Genomic DNA, 12,350 nt, shown 5'->3' with positions numbered 1-12,350 from the left:
TCTACATGGTGATTTGAATGAAGAGTTATATATGGAACAACCATAAGGTTTTGTACAAGGTCGCAGCAGAAGATTAGTTTGCAAGCTCAGGAAATCATTGTATGGTCTGATGCAGTATGGTACAAGAAGTTTGGCTCCTTCATGGTGAGCCAGAACTTTATTAGAAGTGAGTATGATCATTGTGTACACTTCAAAAGTTTCAATGGAATATATTCATTATCTTAGCTTTGTATGTTGACGATATGCTTATTGCAATAAAAAGCATGGAAGAGATCAACAGGTTAAAGGTTCAGCTCTCTAGGAAATTTGATATGTAGGATCTTGGAGCAGCAAAACATATCTTGGGCATGGAGATACGTAGAGACAGGAAAAATGGTATGCTTTGGTTATCATAGCAGAAGTATGTGGAGAAAGTACTTGAAAAGTTCTGTATGAACAATGTGAAAAATGTTAATGTTCCATTAGCTTCCCATTTTAAGCTTTCTTTAGTTTTAAGTCCTAAAACTGATGAAGAAAAGCAGTATATGTCTCATGTACCATATGAAAATGCTGTAGGCAACTTAATGTATGCGATGGTATCTACAAGACCTGACATTTCACATGCAGTTGGAGTTGTCAATAGGTTCATGGCAAATCCAAGTGAAGAACATTGGCGAGCAGTGAAATGGGTGCTTCGATATCTAAGAGGCACAAGTGACCATTGCATCATCTTTAATGGTAGTGAAGGATGTATATGTAGATGCTGATTATGCAGGTGATTTGGAAAAAAGAAGATCTGCTACAGGTTATGTCTTTACTCTTGCAGGTGGAGCAATTAGTTGGATGTCAAAGCTTTAAGAAACAATTGCATTGTCCACTACCGAAGTAGTATATATAGTTGCTTCAGATGCCAATAAAAAGTGATATAATTAAAGGGTCTACTTGATGAGATTGGAAGGACGTAGGAGAAAGTGAATGTACTTTGTGACAGTCAAAGTTTTATTCACTTGGCTACAAATCCTGCTTATCATAGCAGAGCCAAGCACATTGATGTAAGGTATCATTTTCTGAGACATGTGATCGATGGCGGAAAAGTAGCTCTTCAAAAGGTCCATACGCGAGAGAATTGTGCAGAAATATTCACAAAGCCAATTATAGTAGAGAAGCTGCGATAGTGTTTTGCTTCTCTTGGCTTGCAGAAAAGATGATGAATGGACATGGGTAAGGGATTAGGAAAATTGTTGTCAAGGTGGAGTTTGTTGGAAATTGACAAGTAATTATGTAAGTTTGGATAAAATGTATTAGCTATTAACAATTTAGTTTTATACCAAAACATCGATTATGTAACTGAGGAGGCTCATATAAAAATGATGAATGCCCGAACTATTGTAAGGAGAGTCATTTATTGATTGAATAGAGATTCCAATCGCTTGCCCCGTGGATGTTTCCTTGACACTCTGTCAGGGTTTTACCACGTAAATCCTGAGTTATTACTTCTGTGGTTGCATTCAATTGTCTTTTGGTTTCATTTCTTTCTTGTTTTGTAACCTCCATTAACTACACAGTTAGCCTCTACCTCAAATCAGTTGGAAAAAGTCATTGCTCTTGATGGATCTAGCAAACTTAGATTTGGTAAAGTCAAATATATAGATAGAAGCAAGTCCATTCCTTTAGTAAGACTCCATCCAAATATATCATTTCCTAAACAACCAAAGTCCTCCATGAATTGTTCATATAGTATGAAGATTCTGGTTTCTCCTTATCAAAAACATGTGCAAAACCATAATGCTACTATTTCTACAGATTGTATTTTTTGCCATAAACAACCAGAAGAACGGAGATTTTTTTCCCCTTAACCAATGAAGAAATTGGTCTTTCTTCTATGGATCATAAAGGTCAACATCTTGACTGCAAAGATTGCATACAAATCTTTTTACCTCTTAAAGATTTTAAGATGTATATTCTTCCAAGGGAAAAGACTGGAACATCACCTATTTTTCCAGAAAGACATCTAAATCCAAGTAACAACAATCAAAAGTTCAAAAATGGAACTTTGCAAGGAGATCTACAATTTATTCATTTAAGAAATCTTGCAAACCCAGGGTCAGCTGAACAAATCAAGATGCAAAATTATTCAAATTACCAACCTGTTTGTCTCAAAACCTAGATGATATTGCTAAAGATGTTCTTGAATTAAAAGAGCATATCAAAAGGTTGCATCAGACAACAGATAGTTTACAAGATGGATATGATAAGAAATTAACTGAAATCTCGACACTGTTAGATACCATTAGCCATGCTGTAACAAATTTTCGTAATGCTCTTCCTAGACCACACTCTCCTCTAGAATTCGAGGTAGTAGACCAAGAAGGACCAAAATTCACTTACCATAGACATAAATATGATTCATTGTTTCTTAAGGCAGTTATGAATGAAGAAGAAGAAACAATAGGAAAAATCAAGAAAGGATCAGATTTAGCTAGAGAGAAATTTAGACTAGTAAGTGATAAATTATCTAGTTTGATTCTAGATATCAAAGGAAAAGAAACTTCCCACAGAGAATTAGGTGAAGGATCTTCTAAGTCAAAAAGACAAAGTCTTTTCAATTTTCAAATAAAAATTCCAAGTTCACAGAAGGAGATGTATCATCCCAGGATAAATTCAATCCTTTCACTAGATGGACACAACGTCTAGCAGAGACTGATGAAAAATGAGATCTAGAATCTTTTCAAAGTACTTGAAATGCTCTATTTATAAATTTTGATTGTTTAAATAGATATCAGACATTGATTCTCCTCCAAAGGATTAACACTTGGGAATCACAGAAAAAAGTTGAAACTAAACAACCTTGGAAAGATGTAGTGATCCAAATCACTTGGGCATTAACAGGAAATGCTCAACTATGGTGGGAACATCTAGATAAATCTGAATAGATTGACATCTTGAACAAAGATGATCCTTTAGAAGCCATAATCTTAGCATTATCACATGAATTACTTGGATTTTACCTTCAGATGAGTCTCATTATGCTTAGTTATTCACAAGTCAAAGATTGTGTGATCTTGACTTAGTCACTAAGTATTATTGCATTATGCAAGGGCTTTATTATAATATTCCAGATCATGAGAATGTAGCATATTTGCGACATTATATTGCTTCTATGCCAGGAAGAATTCTAGAGCTAGTCACACAAGAACTAGCTAAGCAAAAGATTTCTATTGATTCTCTTTCTTTGGCAACCCTCCATCAACATATCCTCACCATCCTTAGGAATGAATGTGTATCTTATAAGAAGAAAAAAAATCTTAAAAACCAGTTAGCTTTCAGTCCTCAGCTTTGTGATATGTTTTCAGAGACATATAGATTTGGGTGTTATAAAACTCCGAAAAGAAATCCTCAACAAAAATCTTAGCATTGTAATTGCTCCAAACTAATTGGAAAGGTAAGAAGAAACAATTCATGGCATCATCTGAAAAAAGAAGATCCAGATATATTTTTAGAAAGAAAAGAAGACCAACTACTGCTGATAAAAGCAAATGTTTTATGTGCAGAAAAATAGGCCATTGGGCTAACAAATGTCCATCCAGAAAACAAAAGATACACGTCAAACTTTTTAACTTGTTTTCTTCATCATATAATCTAGCCGAGTGGGAACTAGTTTCAGACTATGATTCTTCAGCAAAATGTTTTTCAGTATATAGTTCCAGTTCAGATGATGAATATTTAACACAAAATTTTCAAAGATTAGATGTAAATATTAGTGATGATGAAAACAGTGATTGTACATTTCTAGCAGATTGTAAAATGTTCTCGGGATATAACATTTCAAATGAAATCAGCCATCTTCAACAACAGGTTGATAAATTGTCTCCCAACATAGTTGTCCCAAGAAGTAGGCTTCAGAAAAGAATAAATGAATTACAAAAGAATGTTCTATTGGAAATAATACTGAGAGGGGGGGGGGGGGGTGAACCAGTATTATCAGATGAAGAATTTTTATTTTTCATAATCATATTTATATATGCTACTTCAGTGAAGGGAACTAGCGTGTACACGCAACTGTCTTTAAGGCAACCAATGTTTATGCAGTAAACTTATGATTCAGTTAATTCATCATATGTTGATCTTTAATCAGTGCATCATTAATTCATCAATCATTAAACAATAACCATGTGCAATATAGACATAACAAACCATTACACATAAGAAACACATAAACACCAAGATTTAAGGTGGAAACCCAATGTGGGTGAAAACCACCTACTACTATCGTCTCTGTCTTATTTTAATAATAAGAAAATCTATTTACAATCTTGTATTGGTGCAGAATCATACCAGTACGCAGGCTTCTACCTGCAGAAGGTTGCAACCTTCTCTTGTTCTCTAGCTTCTACTGGAAGGGAGCTACAACCCCCTAACTCTTGTACTAGCCAAAATGTTTACTAATACATAGGTGCCAACCTACAGAAAACTCCACTCTTCTACCAGGGACCATGTTTCATGATTTTTCACACTGGATGCTCCTGGCACATATCAAGACATATGAAGACCTTGACTCATTAATAACCCATCAGAAATTTAGAAACTCAAACTTCATCAACCAACATGTAGTTAATCTAAAACAATCAGATCACTGTCATCAGAACATTGTGCTGAACACAGAAACCTGTATCAACTTTCAAAAACAACTGAAACCTCAAAAATTCATGTGTCAGACTGTATACGCTACTTCAATGAAGAAAACCTGCGTGTATACATTACTTCCTTTAGCCCAACCTACGTATACCTCTAAATATTCTGAATCATAAAATCTCTGAATCACAAACTGTACCAACCAGCAATGTACTGAACATCTACTGTCAACTTATAGAACTTTACATAGGAAGGCAACAGAAAACACTTCTTCTCACTTATACAATCAGTCAAATATCAACATCCTTATGCACTCAGATTTACATTCAGATCTAAGAAGACTTCATTGATAGACAACAGTAAAATAATAACAACAATAAATCAACAATACTTATCTGATAGATCAATCATCTCTGAACATTAAGCCTTTCTTTTGTATATGCTACTTGAAAGAACAAAACTTGCGTGTATACGCTCTTTTTCCGAGACGAACCTGTGTACATATTGCAAATATTGACTCAGAACTTTGCTGCAATTCCAGACTTCAGAAAAACCTAGATCATGATAGATAACGAATAAAACAGACACAAAACATCAGATCTAGTCTCAACCAATATCAGATCATTCAAGAATAAGTCATTTCATGTCTCACGATCCTGATCCAATATTGAACTCAAGGAGCACATAAATATTTCAGATCTGGTCCCAAACATAACCCTGCAACATAAAATATACTTCAGATAGAAGTATTCCTTAGAATCTTATTCACTTGCACATTTGTCCTTATGATCCTCTCTTCTTTATATAGTTTTTTGCCTTTCTCAATACCATGGACTGAATCCAATTAGGACCAATACCTTGGATCAAATACCACAGACCGAATACCTTGGACTAAATACCTAGGGTCAATATCATGGTCCAAAGATACCTTGGACCAAATACCTCGCACCAAAACCATGGTTTTCAACATGTATGCGCTTTGCCTTCTATGGGAGTGCATGTGTACGTTATACACTATTTCTGTTTTGAGTACCTGCATGTATACACTGCTTGGACTGAGTGAACCTGCGTGTATCTCTTAAAATGCTCTTATATCATCTTCTTCCTTCAACTTCTTTATTCTTATCAATAGACCTTAGTTCCATCTTCCTGATCCTTTGTGCCATTGCTTTATTGCCTCTAAATATTCTTGTTAGCCTCCTATCAAAACTGAGTTGACCTGTAGAGTTTCCATCAAGGACAATACTTGTATCATAATGCCAACAATCTTCCCCTTTGGACTTGATGGTAACCATGATGGTGTTGACTACTGCAAGCTGTAAAGACTGTTAGAGATACCATACAACACTAAAATACAAAAATAATCTCCACCTTTGACATCAAGGGCGAAGGGTATACCTCTCTACTCTCCTCCCTTGCATGATGCTATCCATACTCCCCTTGAGTACATGTTGAGTCTGCAGAGAGATGATTCAATATAATAACATGACACTATAACTCAACAAAGTGAGTATGACCTCCCTATGACCACGAACTCATACATACATCAATCACCCAACCAAGTGGGGATACACCATATTTGACTCATCTACCCAACCAAGTGGGGATATACCAAAGTTATACATGATATAAATACAATAATTATTACATCATCCATCCCAAGGATATCGGGGAAATAAATTACATCATATGACCAATAGAACTCATTGAAATATAGACCATGACAGAATAAGTTATATCACACTAATGACTGATGCAACTAAGAAATAGTTGAGTTCAACAACCATAATGCTAATAATGTGGAATGGGAACGCTCCCCCTAAACCTGTGCTACCACTGTTTTTTATGTTAGAAAAAACATATATGCGCTTTTAGCTAAGGCAACCCGCATGTACCTGCACATATACTATATGAAACCAGCGTGTAGTAAACTTCCTCTGAAAAATTGGATTTAACAGCTGGATGATGTAGCAACAGCTCCCAACTTTTGTCTAAGATATTCAAATGTTTCTCTGGGTAGTGGTTTAGTGAATATATCATCAACTTGTTCTTTGGAGGGGACATACTCCAATTTGACCTTTTGTTCAAGCACTTGTTCTCATAGAAAATGGTACTTGATGGGTATGTACTTGGTCTTGGAGTGCATGACTGGATTCTTTGAAATACTGATGGCACTTGTATTATAACATAGAATGGAGATGGGTGGAGTACATGTGATCTGAATGTCTTGGAAAGTTTGCATCATCCAAAGTAGTTGTGTGCAGCAAGATGCGGCAACCACATAATCTGCTTCGGGATTAGATAAAGCAATTGAACTTTGTTTCTTGCTGAACCAAGACACTAACCTGGAACCCATATAGAATGCACCACCACTAGTGCTTTTTCTATCATCAACACTTCCTGCCCAATCTGCATCTGTATATGCATGAAGAGTAAGATCTGCATCTCTAGGATACCATAGTCCAAAGTCCTAAGTTCATTGAAGATATTTGAAAATTCTTTAACTGCCTGAAGGTGTGATTCCTTTGTATTTTCTTGGAATCTTCCAACTATTCCTATTGCATGCATGATGTCAGGTCGGGTACTTGTTAGATAAAGCAGTCTGCCAATCATGGATTTGTAAGTTGGTCGATGTACTGCTGTTGATTCATCATTTGAGCTGAGATTGCATCTTGTTACCATTGGAGTACATATAGGTTTAGAATCTTCCATTCCATACTTTTTCAAGATCTGCTTGACATATTTGGTTTATGAAAGAAAAATACCATCTTTAGTTTGCTAAACTTGTAGACCAAAAAAATAGGTAAGTTCACCAAGCAAGGACATTTCAAATTCTTGCTGCATTATTGAAGCAAAATTTTGACTCATGGATTCTTCATTGCTACCAAAAATGATATCATCAACATAAGCAATAATAATTAGCAATTTATCATTTTCAATCTTTGTATATAAATTGCTATTTGCAGAACCTTTTGTAAAACCATGTTGGTGTAGATATTTGTCAAGGCGGTAATACCAAGCCCTTGGAGCTTGATTCAGACCATAGAGATCCTTTTTGAGTCTGCATACAAGTTTTTCATCATTTCCAATAGAATCATTCTAGCTGTTCAATATAAACTTCTTCTAAATCTCCATTAAGGAAGGCTTATTTTACATCCATTTGGTATACTTTGAATTTCTGAAAACTGGAAAGAGCAAGAAACATTCTTATGGCTTCAAGTCTGGCAACAGGTGCAAAATTTTCTTCAAAATCTATACCTTCTTACTGAGCATACCCTTTACAAACAAGTCTGGCCTTGTTTCTAATGACTTCTCCATTTTCATTCAGCTTGTTCTTGAATATCCATTTAGTTCCTATAATAGTTTTATCATGAGGTCTAGGAACTAATTCCCAAGTTTCATTCTTTTCAATTTTCTCAAACTATTTATCCATGGCCTTGACCCAGCATTCATCTTTGTAAGCTTCATTTACATTTTGAGGTTCGGTGGAGCATAGTAATGCTAGATAGCTTGAGGTCCCTGTAATTGTTCTTCTTGTCTGTACACTAGCCTCCCTTTCTCCTAAAATTTGAGTTTCTGGATGATTTTTTGAACATACCTGGATGAAGTCTTTTCTCTACCATTATATCTTCTTCTGGTGCTTCATTGGTTTCTTCTTCAATATAATTTTGATTTGATGTGGGAAAGTAATCCCCATCTTCCTCATTGTCGTAATCTTCTGTTGATTTTATCTGTTTTGGATTTCTGCATGCTTCATCAACTACAACATCAATGTTTTCAACAATTTTCCCAAGTCTTTTATTATAACATTTATACCCTTTACTTTTGGAAGAATAACCAAGAAGAATCCCTTCATTTTCTCTAGGTTCAAACTTACCAAGTTTTTCATCAGTGCTTTTAATAAATGTTATAGCTCCAAATATCACCCTTTGTATTTGCGATGCTTGCTTTATGGCCTAGGGCAACCCCTCCTTCTAGACTTGGTCCAAATATTTTAAAAACAATGTTTTACTCCTTGTACGCTACTTTGCCCTATGTTAAAAGCATGTACACACGGGTTAGACTATACCCAACCCGTGTATATGTGTTAAAACACTTAAAAAAATTAAATTTCCTTAACTATGGGTGGAGATCATAGGTTTTACCTGTTGATTACCTATTAGTGCCTATGGCCCAACTGTTCCTGTTGAAAAGTGTGCAACAAGAAATTCTTGTTGAGAGTGCAACAAGATGATGGAGCTTAGTGAAAAGAGTTGCCTTCACTAAGGGGGCTCGCAGGCTATTTTTGGCGCAAGTCTATTTTTAGACATATGGATCATGTCTATGGATTGGAGGTTGCTGTTTATGGATGATTGGTCAAGTTGGGAAAAATAGATGGACTTCTATTTTTGATGAAAGTGTGAGTGATCAAAGTCTATTTTTAGACTGGCTGTCAAAAATAGAAAAGTCAAATATTATTGTCTCATAATAATATTTGGACTATAAACTTGATCTTATTCTCTTGGAGCACTTCAGTTTGAGCTACAGAGGTGGCACATGCAGCTGTCAGAAGGAAATACGCTTTTCTTATGAGTCAGTTGAGTTTTTGCATGCATGACTTCAGTTAGAACTCAATCAGTTGAGTTTGGTGGAGTTGATTGTGGAGTTGATTGTGGAGTTGATGGAGTTGTGTTCAGTTTGACTTGGTTAAACTAGTTGTAGTTAGTCTAACTGCAGATAGACTAATGATGAGTTGTTAAACTAATTATTAACTCATGATGCAACTAATGAATACATCAGTTAACTTAGTTGCATGTTAGTGCATGTTCAGTTCAACAGGGACAGGTGGTAGAGAATCAGATTGCTATCAGTTGTGACTATAGTTGTGCACCAGATCTTGCACAATCAAGGGATTGAGTATGACAATGAGTTTGCTCACGTATTTTCCCAGTATTGTAGCCTTTTCTCACGTCCAACAAAGTGTGAGTGATTATTTTGAGGTGATTACGAGTTTGGGAAGCCATTCTCATCAGTTCTTGAGCAGGTATTGAGCAATGGAGGCAGGCAAGCAGTGGAATAGATTTGGAGATCAGATCTGAGCTGTATTGTGTGTAACAGGTGGAGCTGGTACTGGATTGCTTGTGATAAGCATTGTAATTTGTAATGTTACATGGTCTCAATCATTAATATACAGATAGTGTGGGGTTTTTAGCGAGATGCTTTCCCCGGGTTACATACTGTGTTAATGTGTGAATGCTCTTGATGTTTTATTGTTATTGATGCTACTATATTGATGATCAACGTAGAGGAGCTTATGTATTGTGTATGTATTATGCAATAGTACATGATTAGGATAATCTCTGTTGAATATGTGTTAAATTATTCAAAATTTCTACATGGTATTGGAGCTAGATGATTTGTAGAAAAAGTTTCTACATGGTATCGAAGCTGTTGATCATCAGATCTACTATTCAGGAAGTGTTTACATTCTATTTCTTCAGGCAGAGTCTGTAATCGGGCCAGGTAGCCTCTGGATTCATCCTTCCTTTGGAAGGTGAGATATCCGGTGAATGCCCATACAGTCAATCTCTGTACGAGAAATATTGTGTTCTCACGAATCTTAGATCCGAGGCGGTTGAGTTGGTTGCTGGTGGAATTCGAATTTGCAGTAGTATTTTTTTCTTGGTGACAACGCAGCAATGTCTTTCAACAGATTGAGATTGGAGTATGCTCTTGAGGGCAGCTCAAACTATATTGCATGGAAGGACAGGATGGAGGCAGTATTGGTTGATAACGGGCTGAAGGAGTTCATAGATACGGATATCCCAAAGCCTACTGAAGCTACTCAAGCTGATGCTTGGCAAAAGAAGATCGCAAAATGTCGAAGGATTCTGTTGGAGGGTGTGAAGGATCACATTGTGTCCAGCCTCCATGGAAAGGCTACTCCATATTTGATGTGGAAATCATTAACAGAATTTTTCCAAAGCAAGAGCGATCAGAGGAAGCTGGCGCTCAAAGATAAACTCAGAAACATCAAATGCGAGAAGGGTGACAGTATGCCCAAGTATCTCACGAGGTTCACTCAGTGTCAAGATGAGCTGGGAAGTGTGGGGGTTACTGTTGATGATGAGGATTTGGTGAGCTTGGCTCTCCTTGGTCTTCCGAAGAGTTGGCATTCCTATCAGGACTCTGTCAATGGTCGGGAGAAATTGCCAGGATGGGAAAGACTGTGGTCAGATCTTGTGCAAGAGGAGATTAGACGGAGCACCAGAGACGGTTCTTCTTCCATGCAGGATGAGGAGAACTGTGCCTTAGCGAGTAAGGAGAAGAAGGGGAAGGGGAAGGTTTCTCTTTCCGAATCCAGTTCTTCCAATGATGGGAAGAAGGTTGACAAGGCAAAGGTGAGATGCTTTCGTTGTCATGAGTTGGGTCATTATGCTACTAATTGCCCAAAGAAGAAGTCCAAGAAGGGATCCGGGGAAGGATCTGAAGGTGAGGCAGCCTCAATTGCTTCACAGTTTGAGTTGGACTTCACACTCTTCGCATGCATGGTTTCATCCATGGTGGGAAGTGGTTGGTTTCTTGACAGTGGAGCTTCTTTCCACATGACCGGTGAAAAAAGTTTGTTCAGTACTTTGGAGGAGAAAGATCTCCAGATACTCATAGGGATGGGTAATGATGAGAAGTATAGTGTCTCAGGTGTAGGCACGGTTATTTTTTAGAGGGAGCATGGAGCTCGCCTTACCTTGACCGATGTCAAGTATGTACCAGGACTGAAGAGAAACTTGGTGTCGATCGCGATGTTGGAAGACAGAGGCTATGATGTGGTCTTTAGTAAGGGAAAGGTTTTCCTTAGACACATCATCACTAGACAGGTGAAGCAGATTGGTTCACGGGTCAAGAACCTGTATGCTCTTGAGGTTCAAGATGCATGCAAAGCCTTGAGCAGCGAGGCAACTGATGGAGACTTTGTGGTTGAGAGGGAGTGTATATTACCTCTAACCATGCAGAGCCAGAAGAAGTCTCAGATGATTATGGAGGAGCCATAATTGGTGCAGCAGCTTCAGGAGATTGTGGAGGAGCCACAACAGGGGAAGCTGATAGGAGATCGAGTAGAGACATCTACTCATGCAGAGACCTCCAGTAGGGGGAAACTTCGAGCCAGGTGGGCTGAGGGATCGCATGCAGCCATACCTCCAAGTAGGAGGTGGGGTGATGTGGATTGATAGTCCCAAGGAGGAGGGGCAGGATCCTTGAGGTACCCGCCTCTTGGATGAGACCTTGCTACGGGAGCCCCGATGTGTAGTAGTAGGAACTGACTGATTGGGTAGAGACAGATGTGGATGGAGCGGCAGAGAGAGCGACAGTGCAGGGAATCCCAGGACAGCGCATAGCTAGCAGGCTGTAGCAATGCGAGAGGCACAAGTGTTTTGCACAGTGCTAGGTGGCACAGAGAGGTGTGCAATGGTGCGAGATGCATGGAGATGTTGCAGTAGCGCAGATGTCAGAGAGGGAGCACTTGTCAGCAGAAGGTAGAGCTTCAGCATCAGAGGGTGTTTCTATCCCAACAGGGAGGTCAGTTGGGAGGTGCAGTGTGGATGCAATGCTGGGAGATAGAACCAGCAGCAGCACGGATGCAGTCAGAGATCAAAGTGACAGAGGCTAGAGCAGTCAGATACTGAAGAGCATAGAGATGCAGAGTTTCAGTCGACAGAGGCAATAACAGTCAGAGACTTTGATGACAGAGCAAGTGGACCGGC

This window comes from Pinus tabuliformis, chromosome 1_2 (genome assembly GCF_031772625.1).
Source record: "Pinus tabuliformis cultivar Carrire ecotype Pingquan chromosome 1_2, CPIR1, whole genome shotgun sequence".
NCBI lineage: Eukaryota > Viridiplantae > Streptophyta > Pinopsida > Pinales > Pinaceae > Pinus > Pinus tabuliformis.
This window is presented reverse-complemented; position numbering follows the sequence as displayed.